Source organism: Thalassophryne amazonica, chromosome 22 (genome assembly GCF_902500255.1).
Source record: "Thalassophryne amazonica chromosome 22, fThaAma1.1, whole genome shotgun sequence".
Taxonomy (NCBI): Eukaryota; Metazoa; Chordata; class Actinopteri; order Batrachoidiformes; family Batrachoididae; genus Thalassophryne; species Thalassophryne amazonica.
The window spans coordinates 25,545,624-25,571,516 of NC_047124.1; the positions used below are offsets into that span (position 1 = coordinate 25,545,624).

General features: G+C 42.0%; 1 long non-coding RNA gene across 1 annotated transcript; it reads left to right on the top strand.

The window, feature by feature from the left end:
- The first annotated feature begins 8,061 nt into the window (after positions 1-8,061).
- On the top strand, positions 8,062-8,986 carry LOC117504060. The gene is made up of 3 exons (XR_004558717.1): positions 8,062-8,116; positions 8,196-8,269; positions 8,857-8,986. It is a non-coding gene; the product is annotated as an uncharacterized LOC117504060 (long non-coding RNA).
- Positions 8,987-25,893: the final 16,907 nt, after the last annotated feature.

Genomic DNA, 25,893 nt, shown 5'->3' on the forward strand with positions numbered 1-25,893 from the left:
TTATAAACACACTGAACACTGAGCGAACCTAAAGAAGCAAGAAAAGACTAAAGGACTATACCGGAGTATATTTTATTTTATTTGGATATATTTTATTTTATTTTATTTTTTATTTTTTTTTGCAAAGAGCGCTCTCATTTAATTTTGTACTGTCATTGTTAGTTCAATTGAGTTCATTGACATTAAATTTTGTATACATAGTTTTCCAGTTAAAACAAAGTGTTGTTATGTCTTATGTTGATACACCCCTAGGCTCTTTCAAATCTATAATCTTCTGATCAGGCCATTTCCTCTTTTCTCTGCTGATACATACAGTGGAGATAAATATACTTCCATTTCCAAATATATGACACAAAGGTCAAGAAATACTAGAAGGGTTACATAAAGTGGCGAGCCCAGCCAGGAGCCTAGAGAGTTGTGTAACAACATAAGAATAACCCCCAGGAATCAAACTAAACGGTTTAAACACTGTTAGAATGGAGTTTGTCGAAAAACTTGGTGCCAAAGTTCTGAATGCACTTATTGTTAGTGGTTTTATTGGATCAGAAAAAGGTGAAGAGCTTTTGGAGTACCTAGAGCAGCATGGTGCAGTCACTAGGGTGTTAACTGTTCCTGAGGCATCCGTATTTAAAGGCAGCAGGATTATTGAGTTTGAATCTGGTAGAGCTCTACAAACTTTAGCTCCATCTTTGCCTTATACATTTGTACCCACCGACAATCCTGATCTTAAATACTGCATTCAGGTTTTGAAAGATGTGTACACCAGGACAGAAGGGAGTCGTGCTACTGACACGTACCTTAGTGAACTAAAGGATTTAGCCAAGTTAAGTGGGAAAGACTACGAAGATGTGTTGCGGGAGGTTATGTCTACCATTGAAAAGTCCATTGGTACTGCAGATGCTGAGCCAAACATTCCCATTGAGCCCGCACAGAGTTCAGTTTCACCTCCACATCAAGTTGAAGCCCCACACACTCCAAAACCCTTCCAATACCCATGTCAAAGCCCCTTCAGACAAAATGTGACATCTCAAATGTTGAGTCCAGACGATCTTAGCCCACCTGAAATTCAGAAAATCGTAGTTGAGCATATTGTTAAAAATGCGGAAAAGACGCCAAGTTCTCACCCCTCATTAAGACTGCGTGCTTTTTCTGGTAAAGTACCCAGACCTTACAGTGAAGCTGACTACGAAATGTGGCGTTTTCATGTTGACCACCTGATTGAAGATTCTTCTCTTTCTGACTTGGAAAAAACTCGGAGAATTCTGGAAAGTTTGCTTGCTCCTGCTTCTGACGTTATCCGTCCCCTTGGGCCTGAAGCGACCCCTAAAGACTACCTTAAGCTTTTGGACTCAGCCTTTGGTACAGTTGAAGATGGTGAAGAACTGCTTGTGCGATTTATGAACACTCTCCAAGACCCGGGTGAGAGACCTTCGGCTTACTTGCATCGCCTGCAGGTGGCACTAAATCTTGTAATGCGTAGAGGAGGTATTGAGCAAAATGACATGAGCAGACAACTTGTGAAACAGTTCAATAGAGGCTGTTGGGACAATGGCCTGTTGACAGAACTGCAGTCAGAGCTAAAACAAAGAGATCCACCTTCTTTCGCCGAGTTATTACTTTTCCTTCGCACTGCCGAAAACAGACAAGAAGTCAAAAACACACGAATGAAAAAACATTTTAGCACCACCAAACAAAAAGCAGTCTCTCACGAACAAACTGTCACAGAAACTAACAAAAACCCAACCGAAACAGAGTCAAGCAGTATAAAAGAGTTGAAAAAAAAGTCGCTGATCTGAAAAGCCAATTAGCTGCCGTCATGAAACAAAAGACACGTCACGCTCTAAAGAAAGACAACACAGCGATACCTGAAAGTAAAAAACCTGACCATACCACTCCTGAACCACCAAGCAGCCACCCCAGTACACGGCCCAAACCCTGGTATTGTTTCCGCTGTGGGGAGGATGGACACATAGTTGCTAACTGTGGGTCTGAACCAAACCCAGCCCTCGTGGGTGCAAAACGAAAAGAACTAAGAGTGAAAAGACAAATCTGGGACAGCCAAAATAGCCTTGCCCCTTTAAACTAAAGGCTGCCTCTGTTGAGGGACAAACAGAGGCTGCTCAAGATTGTATCCGTCCCCCTCAGACCAGCCGAAAAGTGTTTTTCAAAACACGTGCTAACCTAAAGTCACTCACCAAAACATACACCTTCAAGCTCCCATCTGGTTTAATTGGTACAAAAAGTACTGCAGAAGTGAAAGTGAATGGCCGCTCAGTGAACTGTTTGTTAGACACTGGCTCCCAAGTCACCACTGTTCCTGAGTCATACTACAAGCAACATTTGTCGACTTATGAGATAAAGCCACTCTTTGAACTGTTGGAAGTTGAGGGAGCAAATGGCCAATCTGTTGTGTGGGCCGCTGAAGAGGAGGTACTGCTGGCCCACCACCAACAGAGGGCGCCCTGCCTGGAGTGCGGGCTCCAGGCACCAGAGGGCGCTGCCGCATCATGGGAGTAGCCTGGGTGACAGCTGTCACCCATCACCAGACACAGCTGTTCTACTCAGCACCGAGGTATATCAGGAGGACGGCGTCTCCACCTCAGTGCCGAGATATCGCCTTGAGATAGAGGTAAACTACTCTGCAGCATATTCTGTATATTTGATAATACGTGTTAAACCTTTCAGGACAGCTGACTACCGAAAGCCAATTGCTTGGATAAGTACTCACCTTCCTGTTTTAACGTGACGAGAGGTGGAGGCGGCTTCTTCCCTCTCCGTGTTACTGGGTGCAGCCGCATCCACACCTGTGTGTTTGTTGCTCTCTCTTGCCAGCAGTACCGGATCCGACGAGTGGAGGCAGTGGCCACCTGGGACTTCGGGACTTGGCGGTTCCAGTATTTCCAGGGTTCGGTGGCAGAGGAGATCTGGGTGGTTCCGGTTCGACTCGGACGGACGTCTCCTACCTTCGAGCCTGCCCACACGACACCAGCAGAATTCGGCTTAATCCCAAATTGTTGATTGTTGTATTGGTTGTGCTCGTTTCACAACAGTAAAACTTGTTATTTACCTTCTCCATTGTCCGTTCATTTGCACCCCCTGTTGTGGGTCCGTGTTCCTACACTTTCACAACAGGATATCTCGGCCCTGAGGTGGAGACGCCGTCCTCCTGATATACCTCGGTGCTGAGTAGAACAGCTGTGTCTGGTGATGGGTGACAGCTGTCACCCAGGCTACTCCCATGATGCGGCAGCGCCCTCTGGTGCCTGGAGCCCGCACTCCAGGCAGGGCGCCCTCTGTTGGTGGTGGGCCAGCAGTACCTCCTCTTCAGCGGCCCACACAACACAATCTGTACCGTACTTAGGCTACGTTGAGATGCAGGTTACCTTTCCCAAAGATTTTATGGGTGTCGAAGCTGAAGTGCCTACACTTGCCTTAGTTGTCCCTGATGTGCGTGCCGCTTCACAGTCCATGGTGTTAATTGGGACGAACACATTGGATGTACTGTATGAGATGTACTATAATGCTTGTTCTGAACTGCAGCCTACAATGTCTCATGGCTATAAGGCAGTGTTAAAAGTACTTGAAGTACGGCACAATCAGTCCAAAGATGGTAATCTCAGCTTAGTGACCATGAACAACAAGGAGCCCCAGTTAGTCCAAGCTGGTCAAACTGTAGTCCTGGAAGGCTGTGTTGTTGCATCAGCCTGCAACAATGAGAAGTCAGTCCTGTTAGAGCACCCGAAATTGTCTGCTTTACCTGGTGGTGTCCTGGTAAAGTCTTGCCTTCTCGACCTGCCTGAACGAGCACCTTACCTTGTCCCGGTTATACTTACCAACGAATCCCAACACGATGTGACAATCCCGCAAAAATGTGTAATCGGTGAAATCAGTGCATACCAAAGAGTCCTGTCAAAGGAGCACACAGTGAAATCTCCAAAAGGCCAAATCGAACAGGAAACAAACATCACCTTCAATTTTGAGTCTTCACCTATCAGCGCTGAATGGAAAGAACGCATAACCCAGAAACTAAGTCAAATGCCCGAGGTTTTTGCACAAAATAGCCTCGACTTTGGTAAAATGGATCAAGTGAAACACACGATCAAACTGTCAGACGAAACACCATTCAAACACAGAGCGCGCCCCATACATCCCAGCGACCTGGAAGCGGTTCGTAAGCATTTGCAAGACCTCCGACAAGCTGGCGTAATCAGGGAGTCCACCTCTCCTTTTTCTTCGCCCATCGTAGTAGTGCGCAAGAAAAATGGCGAAGTCCGTCTCTGTATAGATTTCCGAAAGCTTAATATGCAAACTGTGAAGGATGCTTACGCCCTTCCGAACTTGGAGGAGACGTTCTCCACCCTGACAGGTTCGCAATGGTTCTCTGTCCTTGACTTAAAGTCAGGGTACTACCAAATTGAGGTAGAGGAGTTGGACAAACCAAAAACGGCATTTGTGTGTCCCATTGGTTTCTGGGAATTCAATAGAATGCCCCAAGGCATCACAAACGCACCCAGCACTTTCCAGCGCCTGATGGAAAAATGTATGGGTGACATGAACCTAAAGGAGGTGATTGTGTTTCTCGATGACATCATAGTTTTCTCAAAGACACCTGAAGAACATGAGGTCCGTTTGATGAAAGTTCTTAATCGGCTCAAAGAGTACGGCCTCAAACTCTCGCCTGAGAAGTGTAGGTTTTTTCAAAGATCTGTCAAATATCTTGGCCACATTGTGTCCCACCAAGGGGTAGAAACAGATCCTGAGAAGGTTAAAGCCCTGAGTACCTGGCCTGCCCCTCGTGATCTCAAGCAGCTCCGCTCCTTCCTAGGCTTTTCAGGGTACTACAGGCGATTTATCCAGGGCTACTCTAGCATTGTAAAGCCGCTTACTGACCTCACTGCCGGCTACCCACCGCTACGCAAAAGTTCAAAGCCCAAAGCAAAATCTGTGCAGTATCATGATCCCAAATTGGCATTCGGTGACAGGTGGACTCCTGCATGTGAACTTGCTTTCCGCACAATCATTGAGAAGCTCACTAGGGTGCCTGTCCTAGGTTTTGCTGATCCTCAGGTGCCATACACGCTCCACACACAGATGCTAGCACTACAGGGCTTGGCGCCGCCCTCTATCAGCAGCAAAATGGTCAAACTAGGGTTATAGCCTATGCAAGCCGGGGGCTATCAAAGAGCGAGTCCCGTTACCCCGCTCATAAGCTAGAATTTGTAGCCCTCAAGTGGACAGTCACTGAGAAGTTTGCTGACTACTTGTATGGGAACCAGTTCACTGTCATGACTGACAGCAACCCCTTGACGTACGTGTTGACTACGGCTAAGATGGATGCAATGAGCTATCGGTGGCTAGCTGCTCTGTCCACGTTTAACTTTAAGCTTCAGTACAGAGCAGGAAAGCTTAACTCCGACGCAGATGGTCTCTCCAGGCGACCACATGGTGAGCTGGTAAATGATGCAGTGTCCCAAAAAGAGCTTGACCGCATACAGCAGTTCACACAGAATCACCTGTCCCAAACAGAGAACAGTTTAAGTCCAGAAGTAGTGTCTGCAGTTTGCGAGAAACACCTAGTCAGTTCTCCTAGCGACACCAGCCCACCTGTACACTTGCTAGCCGCTAATGTAGCTGCCATTCCAGATGATTTTATCAATGAGATAGCTTGTGGTGGTCTCCCAATTGTGCCCCACCTGTCCCTTGAACAAATCCGAAATGAGCAAAGAACCGACCCTTGCTTGCGAGAAGTCATAACACAAATTGAAACAGGTGAAAAAGTACCTCCGACAGTACGAACCGAACTCCCTGACATCAATCTGTTACTGAGGGAGTTGAACAGACTTGAAATTCAAAATGATATCTTGTATCGAACACGTCAGGATGGAGGAAATGTTACTTACCAACTTGTCTTACCTGAACAGCTCCGTTACACAGTTTTCAAAAGCCTTCATTGTGATATGGGCCACCTAGGCACTGAACGCACCCTAGATCTTGCGAGAACCCGATTTTATTGGCCCCACATGGCATCAGACATTGAAAACAGGATAAAAATGTGCAATCGCTGTGTAAGACGTAAAACTCCTCCCGAAAAAGCTGCCCCCCTCGTGAATATAAAGTCCACCAGGCCTCTCCAGCTAGTGTGTATGGACTTTCTGTCTATTGAACCCGATCGCAGCAACCCGAAAGATGTGCTCGTACTGACTGATCACTTCACAAAATACTCACTTGCTATTCCTACTGCAAATCAAAGAGCGCAAACTGTAGCAAAAGCCCTCTGGGACCACTTCCTTGTCCATTATGGGATTCCTGAGCAGTTGCTAAGCGATCAAGGGCCGGATTTTGAATCCCACCTGATACAGGAGCTTTGTAAAATCATGGGCATTCGCAAAATCCGAACAACGCCGTATCACCCCAGAGGTAACCCGGTAGAACGTTTTAACCGAACTCTCTTAAGCATGCTTGGTACCTTGGAAGAAAAAGATAAGTCGCAGTGGCACAGCTTTGTCAAACCACTTGTACATGCGTACAATTGTACGAAAAATGACACAACCGGTTTTACCCCGTATGAGCTAATGTTTGGACGTCAGCCAAGATTGCCAGTCGATTTAGCATTCGGATTGCCCTATAACATCAAAAGTTTCAAGTCACACTCTCAGTACATAGAAAATCTTAAAACAACTCTCCAAGAGAGCTACAAACTAGCAGCTGAAAATGCGCACAAAATGGCTGAAAGAAATACGACAAGATTTGACTTGCGTGTCAAACCCTCCAAGTTGGAACCTGGTGACCGAGTTTTGGTCCGTGCAGTTCGACTCAGGGGTAAACACAAACTAGCCGACAAGTGGGAAGCCGACATTCACACTGTGGTGGGTCAAGCAGGCGACTTACCAGTCTATACTATCAGGCCTGAAACAAACCAAGGCCCAGTCCGCACAGTCCACCACGATCTCTTGCTTCCCTGCAGTTTTCTGGCACCTGTCAAGGAGACCCCTGCCAAGCCAAACCGTGCCCTCAAGCTAAAAACCCGACAAAGACCTGAACAAAATGAGGAACATGACCTTTCAGAGCCAGAACCTGCGGATGTCTATTGGTACAAAGAGCAACCAATGCAAACTCCCCTGACATTCACTCGAGTCTATGAAATTCCAAAACCAATGGCATGCCTAAAAGGTTCAAAATCCCCTGATTGTGACAACTTACCTGATTGTGACAACTTACCTGATTGTGACAACTTACCTGATGGTGACAACTTACCGGATTGTGACAACTTACCTGATGGTGACAACTTACTTGATTGTGGAATCCCGGAGGAAAATGCAATACATGGGGAACAATCAAACAATGACCAAGAAACTGAAAGCGGAACCAACGTACCTGACATACCAACCTGTGAAGGGGAAAGGAATGTGGAAGGAAGTGGGATAGAGGAAGACAAAACTCACTCAACTGACAGAGGAAGTGACACAAGCACTGGAACTGAACCCGAAACTGGAACATCGACCATATTGAGACGCTCAGAGAGAACTACAACTCAACCAGAGAGATTTCAGTACAGTCAATTGGGTCAGCCTCTGATAACCATTGCCCAGTCCCTGTTCCATGGACTAAGGCTAGCTTTTACCAGTGCCCTGTCAGAGACTGAAGAAAGGATCCTCAAGACTCCCATCCCACCTGTTATTTCTATGCAACCAATCCCATGCAAAGGGACTTGCATGGAATTAAGGGGGGAAAGTGTAACCCAGTGTTAAAAATGAGATAACTAAAATGAAAAAAAAAGATTTTTTTACCGGAGCATAAATAGTGATAAAATAACAGAGAGATATAAGTTCATAAGTATGTTGACATAAACATACTAAAAGAGAAAAAAAAAAAAGAAGAGTTAAGAAGTTGTAAGCTTAAGTTAAAATGTTGTTTTGATTGACACACTGAGCAACCAATAGCAGTAAGCCTGGTGTGATATTAACCAATAAGGTCAACGGTGGAACCGCGGGGCATTGCACAACGCTGCGCCTTGCTCAGTCTTTCATCAGACGCTGACCAGAGAACCCCCCTGCTCGTGTGTTATAGGAGCTACCGCGTGGAAATTGGTTTTTTTTATGGATACAATTGTTGCTGGGTAAGCGCAAACAATTGCTATAACTGCCTGAAGTATCATACGTTGCATATTTGTGACAAAGCCTTTGTTAAATTTTAAGATACTGAAGTGCCGAGTGCCCGCGGAAGCCTCAGGAAACCCCGTAGCCTTGTTAGCACATTGTGCCCTGTATCGGTGAGTCCCATACAAAATGAATTGTGCTAACGTAGCATGCTAATTTTTGCTAGCTTTTTCCATTTTATTAGGCCAAAATGATTAGCTGTGTGTTGATTAATTAAATCAGCACCGCAATTAAAAGGTACAATGTAAGGTCTTGTGTTTTGTTGTGAACGGTTGTATATTTCTGTAATTTTGAAGCGACAGTCTATCAGCTAAGCTAAGCTGTTAACGTAGTTCTTAAGCCCTGGGAATAGTAATTGGAAAACTACAATTGCAATTCACTGCCTCTTTTCTAATCTTTTGGTACAAATGATTAGATCAAGACGCCAACAAGTATTCCAAATGTACTTTAAAGGTGTGTTGTTATTTTTTTTTTATGTGTATATGCACTCCAAACAATGGAATTAGTACAATTACTGTATTATCACATTCCAACTATGTTATTTGGTATATTGATGTGGTAATGATGTAATCGTGAACCTTAGGAATTCAGAATGTTGTACAACATATTTTATTTTGAAAAATGAATGTGTACAGTAGTTGTGGGTATTGTAGTTCTATAGTACATATTTTAAGCTACTTTATTCTGACCTTATCCATAGGTCAGGTTTTATGTTGGGATCAAAGTCCGAATCGCAGACGTGCAGAGGACGAACAGATCAAGATTCCCAGTACTGGATGGCGAGCCCCAGCCCAAGAGTCAAATGAACTGGTAGATTGTAGCCCGACTGGTTATAAACACACTGAACACTGAGCGAACCTAAAGAAGCAAGAAAAGACTAAAGGACTATACCGGAGTATATTTTATTTTATTTGGATATATTTTATTTTATTTTTTTTTTTTTTTTTTTTGCAAAGAGCGCTCTCATTTAATTTTGTACTGTCATTGTTAGTTCAATTGAGTTCATTGACATTAAATTTTGTATACATAGTTTTCCAGTTAAAACAAAGTGTTGTTATGTCTTATGTTGATACACCCCTAGGCTCTTTCAAATCTATAATCTTCTGATCAGGCCATTTCCTCTTTTCTCTGCTGATACATACAGTGGAGATAAATATACTTCCATTTCCAAATACATGACACAAAGGTCAAGAAATACTAGAAGGGTTACAGAAGCGTAGCCCTAAACAGAAGCCCCGTGTACACCGCCAACCCGTTCACATCTCTAACCGTTTTTCCCCACTCGACGACACACCCGCCGAGGATCAAACTCTGGTTATTGGCGACTCTGTTTTGAGAAATGTAAAGTTAGCGACACCAGCAACCATAGTCAATTGTCTTCCGGGGGCCAGAGCAGGCGACATTGAAGGAAATTTGAAACTGCTGGCTAAGGCTAAGCGCAAATTTGGTAAGATTGTAATTCACGTCGGCAGTAATGACACCCGGTTACGCCAATCGGAGGTCACTAAAATTAACATTAAATCGGTGTGTAACTTTGCAAAAACAATGTCGGACTCTGTAGTTTTCTCTGGGCCCCTCCCCAATCGGACCGGGAGTGACATGTTTAGCCGCATGTTCTCCTTGAATTGCTGGCTGTCTGAGTGGTGTCCAAAAAATGAGGTGGGCTTCATAGATAATTGGCAAAGCTTCTGGGGAAAACCTGGTCTTGTTAGGAGAGACGGCATCCATCCCACTTTGGATGGAGCAGCTCTCATTTCTAGAAATCTGGCCAATTTTCTTAAATCCTCCAAACCGTGACTATCCAGGGTTGGGACCAGGAAGCAGAGTTGTAGTCTTACACACCTCTCTGCAGCTTCTCTCCCCCTGCCATCCCCTCATTACCCCATCCCCGTAGAGACGGTGTCTGCTCCCAGACTACCAATAACCAGCAAAAATCTATTTAAGCATAAAAATTCAAAAAGAAAAAATAATATAGCACCTTCAACTGCACCACAGACTAAAACAGTTAAATGTGGTCTATTAAACATTAGGTCTCTCTCTTCTAAGTCCCTGTTGGTAAATGATATAATAATTGATCAACATATTGATTTATTCTGCCTTACAGAAACCTGGTTACAGCAGGATGAATATGTTAGTTTAAATGAGTCAACACCCCCGAGTCACACTAACTGTCAGAATGCTCGTAGCACGGGCCGGGGCGGAGGATTAGCAGCAATCTTCCATTCCAGCTTATTAATTAATCAAAAACCCAGACAGAGCTTTAATTCATTTGAAAGCTTGACTCTTAGTCTTGTCCATCCAAATTGGAAGTCCCAAAAACCAGTTTTATTTGTTATTATCTATCGTCCACCTGGTCGTTACTGTGAGTTTCTCTGTGAATTTTCAGACCTTTTGTCTGACTTAGTGCTTAGCTCAGATAAGATAATTATAGTGGGCGATTTTAACATCCACACAGATGCTGAGAATGACAGCCTCAACACTGCATTTAATCTATTATTAGACTCTATTGGCTTTGCTCAAAAAGTAAATGAGTCCACCCACCACTTTAATCATATCTTAGATCTTGTTCTGACTTATGGTATGGAAATAGAAGACTTAACAGTATTCCCTGAAAACTCCCTTCTGTCTGATCATTTCTTAATAACATTTACATTTACTCTGATGGACTACCCAGCAGTGGGGAATAAGTTTCATTACACTAGAAGTCTTTCAGAAAGCACTGTAACTAGGTTTAAGGATATGATTCCTTCTTTATGTTCTCTAATGCCATATACCAACACAGTGCAGAGTAGCTACCTAAACTCTGTAAGTGAGATAGAGTATCTCGTCAATAGTTTTACATCCTCATTGAAGACAACTTTGGATGCTGTAGCTCCTCTAAAAAAGAGAGCTTTAAATCAGAAGTGCCTGACTCCGTGGTATAACTCACAAACTCGTAGCTTAAAGCAGATAACCCGTAAGTTGGAGAGGAAATGGCGTCTCACTAATTTAGAAGATCTTCACTTAGCCTGGAAAAAGAGTCTGTTGCTCTATAAAAAGCCCTCCGTAAAGCTAGGACATCTTTCTACTCATCACTAATTGAAGAAAATAAGAACAACCCCAGGTTTCTTTTCAGCACTGTAGCCAGGCTGACAAAGAGTCAGAGCTCTATTGAGCTGAGTATTCCATTAACTTTAACTAGTAATGACTTCATGACTTTCTTTGCTAACAAAATTTTAACTATTAGAGAAAAAATTACTCATAACCATCCCAAAGACGTATCGTTATCTTTGGCTGCTTTCAGTGATGCCGGTATTTGGTTAGACTCTTTCTCTCCGATTGTTCTGTCTGAGTTATTTTCATTAGTTACTTCATCCAAGCCATCAACATGTTTATTAGACCCCATTCCTACCAGGCTGCTCAAGGAAGCCCTACCATTATTTAATGCTTCGATCTTAAATATGATCAATCTATCTTTGTTAGTTGGCTATGTACCACAGGCTTTTAAGGTGGCAGTAATTAAACCATTACTTAAAAAGCCATCACTTGACCCAGCTATCTTAGCTAATTATAGGCCAATCTCCAACCTTCCTTTTCTCTCAAAAATTCTTGAAAGGGTAGTTGTAAAACAGCTAACTGATCATCTGCAGAGGAATGGTCTATTTGAAGAGTTTCAGCCAGGTTTTAGAATTCATCATAGTACAGAAACAGCATTAGTGAAGGTTACAAATGATCTTCTTATGGCCTCGGACAGTGGACTCATCTCTGTGCTTGTTCTGTTAGACCTCAGTGCTGCTTTTGATACTGTTGACCATAAAATTTTATTACAGAGATTAGAGCATGCCATAGGTATTAAAGGCACTGCGCTGCGGTGGTTTGAATCATATTTGTCTAATAGATTACAATTTGTTCATGTAAATGGGGAATCTTCTTCACAGACTAAAGTTAATTATGGAGTTCCTCAAGGTTCTGTGCTAGGACCAATTTTATTCACTTTATACATGCTTCCCTTAGGCAGTATTATTAGACGGTATTGCTTAAATTTTCATTGTTACGCAGATGATACCCAGCTTTATCTATCCATGAAGCCAGAGGACACACACCAATTAGCTAAACTGCAGGATTGTCTTACAGACATAAAGACATGGATGACCTCTAATTTCCTGCTTTTAAACTCAGATAAAACTGAAGTTATTGTACTTGGCCCCACAAATCTTAGAAACATGGTGTCTAACCAGATCCTTACTCTGGATGGCATTACCCTGACCTCTAGTAATACTGTGAGAAATCTTGGAGTCATTTTTGATCAGGATATGTCATTCAAAGCGCATATTAAACAAATATGTAGGACTGCTTTTTTGCATTTACGCAATATCTCTAAAATCAGAAAGGTCTTGTCTCAGAGTGATGCTGAAAAACTAATTCATGCATTTATTTCCTCTAGGCTGGACTATTGTAATTCATTATTATCAGGTTGTCCTAAAAGTTCCCTAAAAAGCCTTCAGTTAATTCAAAATGCTGCAGCTAGAGTACTGACGGGGACTAGAAGGAGACAGCATATCTCACCCATATTGGCCTCTCTTCATTGGCTTCCTGTTAATTCTAGAATAGAATTTAAAATTCTTCTTCTTACTTATAAGGTTTTGAATAATCAGGTCCCATCTTATCTTAGGGACCTCGTAGTACCATATCACCCCAATAGAGCGCTTCGCTCTCAGACTGCAGGCTTACTTGTAGTTCCTAGGGTTTGTAAGAGTAGAATGGGAGGAAGAGCCTTCAGCTTTCAGGCTCCTCTCCTGTGGAACCAGCTCCCAATTCAGATCAGGGAGACAGACACCCTCTCTACTTTTAAGATTAGGCTTAAAACTTTCCTTTTTGCTAAAGCTTATAGTTAGGGCTGGATCAGGTGACCCTGAACCATCCCTTAGTTATGCTGCTATAGACGTAGACTGCTGGGGGGTTCCCATGATGCACTGTTTCTTTCTCTTTTTGCTCTATATGCACCACTCTGCATTTAATCATTAGTGATCGATCTCTGCTCCCCTCCACAGCATGTCTTTTTCCTGGTTCTCTCCCTCAGCCCCAACCAGTCCCAGCAGAAGACTGCCCCTCCCTGAGCCTGGTTCTGCTGGAGGTTTCTTCCTGTTAAAAGGGAGTTTTTCCTTCCCACTGTAGCCAAGTGCTTGCTCACAGGGGGTCGTTTTGACCGTTGGGGTTTAACATAATTATTGTATGGCCTTGCCTTACAATATAAAGCACCTTGGGGCAACTGTTTGTTGTGATTTGGCGCTATATAAAAAATTGATTGATTGATTGATTGATTGATTGATAATCAAAAAGTTATGACAAAGAAATACAACTGAGGTTTGTTGTTTTAATTTAATTATGAACTTTATTATACATAACTATAAATATAACCAACAATCAACGAATGTACACTCAGTGGCCACTTAATTAATTAATGTTAGAGGAGAATGGGCAGACTGGTTGAATGGGTGACCATGTGATGCTATCACGTCAATAAGGACATCTCTGAGGAATGTTTCCAAAACCTTGTTGAATCTATGTCATGAAGAATTAAGGCAGTTATGAAGGCAAAAGGGGGTCCAACCTGGTGTCGCAGACTGAACGGTCTGCGCCTAAAAATCCATCCACCTTTTGCATCTACGCATGCGTCATTTCGGACGACAGCAGCTCGTCTGAGACGGAGTCTCTTCACCCAAATCAATCAAATGGATTAATGGGATTATTAACTATCAGATGATAAAGCTAAAACCTGTAAAATCATTCTAAAGTCAGTTTTAAGCAGAAACGAGGCGAAATTCCGTGTCGCTTTGAAATGTCTGACGCGCAGTGAACGCATCAGCGAGCAGCTCGTTTCACTGTGGCACTCTGATCGCTTTCGCCTTTTCTGATGAAATAATGCTGAATTTATGTGGAAATGATTGTTGTACAAAAGCTTCAGATAGATGATGACTGGAGTGTAGTTTGAAGCAGAAACGAGGTGTTCATCTGTGAACCGCGTTTTTAGGGCGGACTGATTTTTAGGGGGACCGTTCGGTCTACGACACCAGTACTGACAAGGTGTACCTAATAAAGTGGCTGGTGATCGTATATCACATTGCCATCACTTGGCTTGGTAGTCACCATTTCGCGTTGCTAAGCATATGCATACAAACACTACTGTTGGAGCGCCCTCTATTGGACAAACTGTGTAAGGCTCTAATTCGGTCAGGCTCTAATGTAAACCTTTGATCGACTGAAAATCTGACAGAGTGAATACAAACTGAAATAAAAAGTATTTCTAAATACCTTCATGGAAGTAAAGTACATTTTATAAATGACTTAAGACGTTTATTGTGCAATTAGAGAAGATTGAGTTGAAAAGCTGCTGGACAAAGACCTCAACTGATACTGCAGTTGCGTCTCACGGGTTTCTCTGTAGTCAAGTCCGATTTATACAGCACGACCTATGTCACCTTTTAAACCCAATCCTTGGAGATCATAAAACTAAATTTGATCATTCACAGCCTTTGATAGACATAAGTTGTAACAACTGTCACACCAGGGGTGCATCCAGATTTACATGGGGGGGGGGGGTGTGTGTGACTTGGGTGGGTAATAATATAATACAAATAATAAAAATTTTACAAACCCATAGCCTTTTTCCTGCATTCTAAGGCAATCAGGAAAGCTAACCCTGAAATAATAACACTAACCTTCTAGTCATTGTTTTTAATACATTTTTTATTTTTATTTTAAATACTGGAAAACTAATCAGCCTTCATTCATGCAAGAGATTTCCAATATTTCATCACACCTTTTTGTCAGCGGTTCAACAACCCCGCACCCCTTCCCCGAGAGCCGCCACTGCAAAATCTGACTGAGTTTCTGACATCCTCCATTCACCATAACAGGCCCAGATGTTTGTCTAACTGCTCCACATCCACTTTGGCAATACTAAAGAGTAACTTGTTTTCTTGCTTATTTTCTCTACGCGTTGCCTGAAGGCTTTTTAGCTCGTTTCACTTGATCAACGTCGCCGCCTCAGGCCAAACCAAAGCACAGAATCACTTTGAATTGTGTGTTATGTTTTATAATGTTACAGGGAGAATATGTAATTTTTGCAATCATATGCTTGTGCACTTTTAAAGGTCTCGTCCCGTTCAATTTTTTAACCATTTAACTTGGAAAAAGGATTTTCTCCAGCATCACTCTGGTTTTCTACCTTTGTATTGAAATAAAGGCTTCACAGTTTTATGTTGCCATTGTGATCAAAAATTGGGTTTGTCTGGAAATATTTAAGGTTTTGGCTTAGACAGGTTAAAAAACAGTGATAAGATCCTAGACTTGGTCAGCGTCAGTGTTGCCAGGTTTACATAATACCTTAAGCTATGAGTGGTGGCACAATGACAAATGCTATATGGTGCACAGTTTCTCCAATCACAGCCACAGGAGCCTAAAACTCTTCCAAAGATGTTTGGGTGTCTTGGTGGCTTCACTTCACTACCTGAATCCCCTACTGCCACCACCTCAAGACCCTCAAATGATTCCACCAAGCCTGCCTGAGGACCATCCTCCACAACAGCTGGGAAGACTAATGTACCAACATTAGTATCCTGGTTGAAGCCAAACTCCAGAGGACAGAGTGTGTCATCAAAATCCAGCTTTAATGGGTGGGTCATGTCATTAGGATGGATGACAGCCAACTTCCCAAGCAGATCTTCTACTACCTGACTGAGCGAAGGAAGATGAGCCAAAGGAGGGTATAAGAAACCCTACAAAGCTCTCCTGAAGTACACCTTGATCATTTGACTGGAAGACCTGGGAAGAACAAGCGAGGGACCAAGCCAGCTGACCAGCAATGATCAAGATGGGAGTGGAAGTCTTCAAAAAATTGCACATGACCAACACAGAGGAAAAGAGGAGACAGAGAGCAAGATCCTGACCGGCAGAAGCTTCCTACAGCAACCACATGCAGTGTCTGCCAAAAGAGGTCCGTGTCAAGACTGGGCCTACTCAATCATCTCCGGGTCCAACATCCTATCCGGGAATCATTCAAGAGACAGTCTTCTTGACCACGACGACAAGTTCTTAATGAGTGACGTAAGCGAAGTTTAACACACTGACTAGGTGAATAGAGAAACTATGTATTCAAATGGCTATAATTGTGAAGTGATTAATATATATATATATATTTTTAAACCCCTTTGAATTAAAGCTGAAAGTTTGCATTGCATTCATTCATCCATTTTTTGAACCCACTTGTTCCAGTTAAGAGTCAAGGGAGGTTTGGGGCTGCAGTGGAGCCTATCCCCATTGGCTGAAAGGCAGGGTACACCCTAGAAGGGCCACCGGTCTATCTCAAGGCGCCAACACATATCGACAGACAAACACATTCACTCTCTCACTGACACAAACAGTCAAATTAGAGTCACCCGTTCATCTGTGGTAGTCTACAGAGGCAACATTGCAATAGTTGGAACTGTCCAACTACTTATGGCCCTGACTGTATACACTAACTCATTTGAAAATCCATCCATCCATTTTCTTTACCTGCTTATTCCAATTAACGGTCATGGGCAGGGGGTGGAGCCTCTTTCAGCAGTCACAGGGCATGAGGCAGGGTACACCCTGGACAGCATGGGGGGAACTAATCAGACCCTAGCCGCACGATAAGCGTTGCAGCCACGAGTATTGTAGGAGGGTCCAGGGGCATCCCACAGAAACTTAAAAATTTCTAACCCTTTGAAACTTAATGAATACACTTATTAGTGCCTTCCTCAGCTACCTTAGCAGGTAGCTGTAGCTTTAGGCCTGGGGCAGATGTCATCAGGTGGTATCCAACCTTCTCTGGGTGTTTCAGCCCTAAACCACGACACCCTCCAGTTGGTGGGCCCGCAGTGTGTGGCCAACTCACTGCCCATCTGCCCCCGGCTTCCAGCTCTCCTCCTCCCTTTTGCTCCAGATCCAGCATGAGGCACGTTCTGCCTCCTCCCCCATCCGGCGAGCCGCTTGCTTTTTACTCTGCTTGTCCATCCCAATGGCACAAAGGAAGCTCCATGTAGACTTCGCTGGGAAGCCCCTACACCCTATCTCTACAGGGAAAACCCATGCCTGCCAGCCCCTGTCTCGACATTCTTGGGCCAGAGGTTGGTATTTTGCAGCTTTCCTTTCGTGGGCCTCCTCGCAGCCCTCTTCCCATGGCACCGTTAGCTCGACCAGGATTATCTTCTGGTCTTTCCTGCATTTTGAGGGTCACTTTATGTTGCTAACTGGTATGTTAAATAATGTACGACATGTCCTTTAAAAAGGGAAAAAAAAAAAAAGAGAAGAGCCCCCCCTATGCTGGTTAAATCACAGCATAGGGACCCCCTATGCTCAACTGCACTGGCGAAAACCCTGGTAGCCATAGTTTGCATTTCTTTCATTCATCCATTATGTTTGACATCTGTGTTAACATTTGATTGCATGCTTTAAACAGGAAATTCAACATTTTGGAGCCTACTTATAGGCCCAAGGTACTTAGAAGATTTTCACGATGGTATCACGATCTAATAGATCATGAACTGTCATGAGACTGTGCTATTTCATGGACCAGTCATGAGGCAATAGGTTTTGGGCTAGACTACCAGTTGTAATATGTGACCCCATCATGAAAATCAACTATATTCTACAATGGTATCACAATGGCATTGCATGAGACTGGGCTGAGGTGTATTTGTGTATATACATGTCTTTCCCTTATTTTTTTATAAAACCTAAGTATTAAGGTGACAATTGTGCCCAGGAACTAAATGCTACCTCAATCCAAAGGAACAAGGCAACTCTTTGTACAACAAGAGACCCCGCAGACTGAGAGGGGACATGATTGAAGTGTACAAACTTTTTAATGAGTATGACGACCAGGTAGATCCCTTACTCAAGGTAGCTGTTGGGACATCTACTAGAGGACACTGCTTCAAGTTGGAGAAGAAGCATACATTCTTTCAACTGTCATGTAGTCAACACATGGAACAGTCTACCAGAAGAAGTGGTCATAGCCCCCAGCTTGAACGCTTTCAAAAATAGACTAGATAGACTCTGGAAGGACTACCCACAGAGATATGATTGGGAGGCAAAAGTATGAGGGGCAACCCCAGTTCTGAAAATCTGGACACTGAAGTTTGACCTGCACCCAGAATCGTCGTAAGGTATCATAAGGTAAGAGATACAGCTTCCCGTTATTCCATTTCCCAAAATTTGGGTGTACAAACCCCTGAATATATACCAATAAATATGGTAATCTCTTCCTGAAATCTCAAACTATGACAAGAATTTAAGACAAGATCACCAAATTTACGATCAAACTTATCCAAATATTTGGCCATGTCTTTATCGACTTCACTACATCATTGGTAAATAGCAAGAAAGTGGTGCACACCTATGCTCTTTTTGTATGGACATAGTGGAGATCTGCAGCACCAAGGACACAGAATGAAAAGGTAAGCAGATGCCTTTCTGAGCATTCATTTAAAAAATAATTCTTTACATTTACTGAGGTAAATTCACAGAGCAGGAGTGGTGGCCAAGTGGTTAGTGTGTTTGGTTTCAATGTGGAAGGTGGTTCAAACTCCATCCCCTGCCACATTTCTTCATGTACAGTAGAGTTGTATCAGGAAGGGCATCCGGCGTAAAACTTGTGCCAAATTAACATGGATATTTACCTTGTATTTGCTGTGGCGCACACAAGGGGACGTACTTACTAATGTTTTAGCCTATTGAGTGGTAACTGTGATGTTTTTAGATTTTCCGTATGCTGTTTAGCCTATGCTAGCTTTAACATTCAAACTATACTGGACTGATTAAAATTACTTTCATCCCGAGTGAAAAGACTTAACCCAAATACATCTAGAAATACCAACCCAATCTTATGAAAAGTCGTTTAAAGTGATTTAATGTATTAGTTTGTGATACCGTCATGACATTGACATGTTTGTGATGGTGTCACGAAAATATTATGTGATGATATCCAGTGGTGGGCACAGCTAACCAAAAAGTTAGCTTCGATAACCATTAATCAGATAACTGAAAAGTTAGCTTTTATGATGACAAACCAATAAATTGCTAAAATAAAATAATCTTTATTACAGATAACCGATAACTATTAGTATTGATTTGGACGCTGCTACATCAGATTACACTGTCGGCTTCTGATAAACCAGTTTACCTTTAAGCGCCGCAGGAGCTGCTGGGTAAATTCAAGGATCACAAACACAAACAGCGCACCAAAAATTAACAAAAAGATAAAACCCCAATCACTGTCATTATCTTTCAAAAGCAGTAAAACACAGCATTAGAAGTCACAGTTTATGTCGGTATTAGATACACCGTCATTTACAAACTAAAATCTGCTGCCTTTTTCACATGCTTTCAACCCTGTGGCTTAAACAACCAAAATACATCCATTAATGCATTGATTGGCAGAGTAAAATACATGTAGTAAATATAAATTGTTACCTGTTAGTTTCAGTGGGATTCATCTGAATAATCTACATAAAGCATCCTTATTTTTTATCCAAAACAGTGTCTAAACGTGAAGAAAAGTCTCTCTGTACACCGAGCTGCGCCATGAGAGCTCCTCTCCCCACCGAGTCTTGGTGGGGAGAGGAGCCAAATTACAGGCACAAAGAAATAAAATAAAATAATGTTAAAATTAGTCTGTTTTGTTTTTGCGTCAAGTGGACAAGTCACTGTAACGTCCAAAGTGAACCTGAACTACACTACCCACAATGCTCCCTGCGTCGACCAGCCAATCATGTTTTGCGCTTAATGATGACGTCATCAGCAAGTGACAGGCAGCCAATCTGCTCAGTGTCTATAAACACACAACAAACAGACTAAAATGTTTGATTTTAGGCTTTACAAACGTTTTTGAGAGTTAAACTTTACGAGCAAAGAAAATGTTATTGGACTGAAAGTTGTCGGAACTAAATTCATCAGAAGATGAAACTTATCTGAAAAGCTAATCTGATAGCAAAAACATTAGCTTTGATAATTATCTGCTATCGGATTAGCTGAACTGTGCCCACCACTGATGATATCACACAATTTGGAGTGACGCGTGGGATAGGGGGGGATTGAGGTTATGGTTGGGGTTAAAATTAATGATCGAAGGTTGATCGCATAATGACAATATAACACATTTCCGGGGGAAAAAAAAGAAGTGAGACTGGGCTTAAAAATACACCGTAAGCTCAGAAATGTCAAAGCAGTCATTCAGTCCATTTTTCCAACGTAATTTGTCATCACATATAGGTCATTTAAAAAAAAAATTGAGATGTGTTGATGTGAAACAGCATTATGGTGAGCCGTTCCATTGGAGTTCTGTCTTTACGTGTGACCCCTCTGGAGAACAAATCAAGCTTTACTGCTGCTAATTCTGACAAGTTGAAAGCCGATTAAGAAAAGGAATTTTTAAATGATGTATGGCTATCATTCGATAAAGCTGAGAGTGGACTTTTCGGAATTTATGATGACCAACCTCTTGGTAGTAGGAATGCAAGGTTAGCTGTTTATGGCTGACAGGCTGGAGACAGTTTGCCCTGCGGGACCCGGCCAGTCTGAGCTTCTCCGTCCCAGGGTCTTCCTTTATGTCTGGGTTACATTCATCTCCTACTCTTCCCCTGTAGTTGGAGGCAAGAGGACTCCCTGTTGGTCTGTAATGAGCTGCTGAGTCAGCACAAACCACACACTTGGAGAAAGGAGCAGACATACTGACTTTACATTACATACCAGCCGGGGTGTCAAAGTCAATCAGACCGACGGCCAAACACAGATATACAAATTAAGAACAGCCACTTAGTTCTACTAGCTGTATTTTTTATTGTTAATTTATATGAGTCCTGCCACATGGAGTGATATACGGCTAAATTTTAAAAGAAGACATGGTTTGATGTTAAATTATTTAATTTGTGTAGAAAAGCATATTTAAGGAAGGTGAATCCTAAATAATATGTATATGTCGCGGACATGAACGAGTGACGCTCTTCAGCATCTCACCATGTCATTTAGGTCCGTCAGACTTTTTTTCAGTTAATACTTCTGGGCAGCATTAGCATGGCTAAAAAAAAAAAACTATGAACCCCCTGCCATTTTTAGCATTCTCTGTTTGTGTCTTACATGCATGGAAAGTCCTCACCGTCTCATGTAGGTACTTCACACTATTTTTAGTAAATGCTTCTGGGCAGCATTAGCATGGCTAAAAAAACATCATACAATCTATATAGTAAATAGTCACTGACTGACATTGTGGTGTCAAGGTGCACGCTGCCTCTCATTTTAGTGTTCCTGGATTCATTGTCACCTCACCCACCATTTAGCATTTCCTGTTTCAGTGTCAAAATTTTATTTACTTTTTAAATTGAGACAAAAAGTTACACAAAATCCTTAGAGGATAAAAATAGCATTGCAAAAACAACATAATGAAAAACATTAATATCCTCTGCTGTAGCTCAAGGAAGTGTTCAACATTTGACATTTCCTGTTTTACTGTGGGCTCAAAATTTGGCACTTCCTGTTTCAGTATCAACTTGCCACCGACTTCCCGTGAGATACCACAAGATCTCATCTATTGCCAATCCAGGAAGTGTTCAACATTGAACATTTCCCGTTTCATTGTAGACTCAACACTTGGCACTTCCTGTTTGTGACAGTGTACCACAAGTGAGCTTCACGCTGCGCATCACTTTGCTCGCAATAATACCCCAATGAACATTATCTGTCTTCACTCGTCAGTAAATTTGGCATTTATATTTTACTATCTGGCATTTACTATGCCAGCAAACTCCACCATTCCCCTTCAAACTATAAAATATATATTTTTTTTAATAATTAATCCAAGGCATCAAAACAATTGTTTTCAGTCATTTTGTTCTGAGTAGAATCCAAATTTTAAAAAATGATTAATCCAAGGCATCAAAACAGAGTCGCTTTTTGTTCCCAGTAGAATCCAAATTTTAATGTTTCAGCTTTGGATTTCATCTTAAAACTACTGTTACCAAACTTGCTATGAATAAATTAAAAACTGGCTAATAACATTCCATGTGAGACTGTGCGACATGTATCTTTTAGGCATATAATAAAATATTTGATATAGCTACATTTTTACTCTATCGTTAATTCTGAGCAAGCTAGGTTATGTTGGGCACGCTGGTTAGCCTAACTGGAGCTAACTAAGTACTTCCAAGATTCTCTTTAGATGTTAGCAAATCCCAAAACATATCAAAACTAATGAAATATCAGTAAATAATGTTTCATGTCAGGCTGTGTGACACAACACTCCTTATTTATACATATTATAAAAATATTCTTTGATATAGAGGCTATATTTGTATTTTATTGGATATCGCTAATGTCACTGTTAAACCAGCCTATGCTAAGCACAATGCTTAGCCTAAATGGAGCTAGCTAACTATTTCCAACCTTATTTGTCTTTACATGTTCACATGTTCCAAACCACAAATAAAATATTAGATATAAACATTCCATGTAAGGCTGTGTGGCATAACAATGTGTTTCTTTTGGACGTGATAAAAATGTCAATTGATAGACACATTTGATAACAGTTAATCACTAATGCTGCAGTTAGCAAGATATGCTATGGCTATGCTGGTGGGCACATAGCTTATGCTAACTGGAGCTAAATATTTCCAAGGCAATGTTTGAGACAAACATTTAGTCTAGTTAGATACGGGTAGACTACACATTTTATTTTGTTTGCCCGCCACTGGTAAATTCATGTCCTTTCATTATGTCTACAAGTTTTGATTTTGCTGTTTTTGATTTTACTGTTTTATACCGGCATTGTATATTATATCGCTGTCTGTGACTATTTGTTGTTTGTTATATTGTATGTCTGACAAACAGGTCTCTTGAGAATGAGACTTCATGTCTCAATGAGACTGCCTGTATAAATAATGGATAAACAAAGCAAGAAAAAAAGAAGCCAGTAAATGAATTCAGCAACAACAGCAAGCAGAAAATATTTCAATTTGTAATATCACAGGTCAAAGGTAATTGGACAAACAAAATATACACATTAAATATAAAATGTCACACCTAGTGAAGAGATTGATAAATGTTTACCAGAAGGCACACTGGAGAACCAAACCAAGATCTGATCCATTTCCTTGTGTTAAAATCCTTTTTAACGAAAATCTGATTTAAATTTAAAATGTTTGTTTGTTAAAATTAATACTTTAAACCTGTATCACTTCCTGTTCCGGAGCACAGCGGTGTTTTTCTGTATCTGTTAGCTGTTTAATCTGCGCAGTTAGATTGATCTAGTTATCTAGATTACGATTTGTTTCCCAGTGTAATCTTTACGTGCCTTAACTAAAGCACTCCTTCTGCTGAATCACCTCTAAATTATTTACACATTATTCACTTTGCGTGTTTTTAGGAATCCGCTAGCTTAGCATAGCTACTAGCTCTTAGCCGATTTAGCATGGTGGCTTCTCCTGTCTCTCCCGCACTTTTCTGCTCTGGGTGTGAAATGTTTAGTTATTCCTCGGCCTCCTTTAGCAGTAACGGTACTTGTAATAAGTGTAGCTTATTTGTAGCTTTGGAGGCCAGGCTGGGCGAATTGGAGACTCGGCTCCGCACCGTGGAAAATTCTACAGCTAGCCAGGCCCCTGTAGTCGGTGCGGACCAAGGTAGCTTAGCCGCCGTTAGTTACCCCCTGGCAGATCCCGAGCAGCCGGGAAAGCAGGCTGACTGGGTAACTGTGAGGAGGAAGCGTAGCCCTAAACAGAAGCCCCGTGTACACCGCCAACCCGTTCACATCTCTAACCGTTTTTCCCCACTCGGCGACACACCCGCCGAGGATCAAACTCTGGTTATTGGCGACTCTGTTTTGCGAAATGTGAAGTTAGCGACACCAGCAACCATAGTCAATTGTCTTCCGGAGGCCAGAGCAGGCGACATTGAAGGAAATTTGAAACTGCTGGCTAAGGCTAAGCGTAAATTTGATAAGATTGTAATTCACGTCGGCAGTAATGACACCCGGTTACGCCAATCGGAGGTCACTAAAATTAACATTAAATCGGTGTGTAACTTTGCAAAAACAATGCCGGACTCTGTTGTTTTCTCTGGGCCCCTCCCCAATCAGACCGGGAGTGACATGTTTAGCCGCATGTTCTCCTTGAATTGCTGGCTGTCTGAGTGGTGTCCAAAAAATGAGGTGGGCTTCATAGATAATTGGCAAAGCTTCTGGGGAAAACCTGGTCTTGTTAGGAGAGACGGCATCCATCCCACGTTGGATGGAGCAGCTCTCATTTCTAGAAATCTGGCCAATTTTCTTAAATCCTCCAAACCGTGACTATCCAGGGTTGGGACCAGGAAGCAGAGTTGTAGTCTTACACACCTCTCTGCAGCTTCTCTCCCCCTGCCATCCCCTCATTACCCCATCCCCATAGAGACGGTGCCTGCTCCCAGACTACCAATAACCAGCAAAAATCTATTTAAGCATAAAAATTCAAAAAGAAAAAATAATATAGCACCTTCAACTGCACCACAGACTAAAACAGTTAAATGTGGTCTATTAAACATTAGGTCTCTCTCTTCTAAGTCCCTGTTGGTAAATGATATAATAATTGATCAACATATTGATTTATTCTGCCTTACAGAAACCTGGTTACAGCAGGATGAATATGTTAGTTTAAATGAGTCAACACCCCCGAGTCACACTAACTGTCAGAATGCTCGTAGCACGGGCCGGGGCGGAGGATTAGCAGCAATCTTCCATTCCAGCTTATTAATTAATCAAAAACCAAGACAAAGCTTTAATTCATTTGAAAGCTTGACTCTTAGTCTTGTCCATCCAAATTGGAAGTCCCAAAAACCAGTTTTATTTGTTATTATCTATCGTCCACCTGGTCGTTACTGTGAGTTTCTCTGTGAATTTTCAGACCTTTTGTCTGACTTAGTGCTTAGCTCAGATAAGATAATTATAGTGGGCGATTTTAACATCCACACAGATGCTGAGAATGACAGCCTCAACACTGCATTTAATCTATTATTAGACTCTATTGGCTTTGCTCAAAAAGTAAATGAGTCCACCCACCACTTTAATCATATCTTAGATCTTGTTCTGACTTATGGTATGGAAATAGAAGACTTAACAGTATTCCCTGAAAACTCCCTTCTGTCTGATCATTTCTTAATAACATTTACATTTACTCTGATGGACTACCCAGCAGTGGGGAATAAGTTTCATTACACTAGAAGTCTTTCAGAAAGCGCTGTAACTAGGTTTAAGGATATGATTCCTTCTTTATGTTCTCTAATGCCATATACCAACACAGTGCAGAGTAGCTACCTAAACTCTGTAAGTGAGATAGAGTATCTCGTCAATAGTTTTACATCCTCATTGAAGACAACTTTGGATGCTGTAGCTCCTCTAAAAAAGAGAGCTTTAAATCAGAAGTGCCTGACTCCGTGGTATAACTCACAAACTCGTAGCTTAAAGCAGATAACCCGTAAGTTGGAGAGGAAATGGCGTCTCACTAATTTAGAAGATCTTCACTTAGCCTGGAAAAAGAGTCTGTTGCTCTATAAAAAAGCCCTCTGTAAAGCTAGGACATCTTACTACTCATCACTAATTGAAGAAAATAAGAACAACCCCACCTTTCTTTTCAGCACTGTAGCCAGGCTGACAAAGAGTCAGAGCTCTATTGAGCTGAGTATTCCATTAACTTTAACTAGTAATGACTTCATG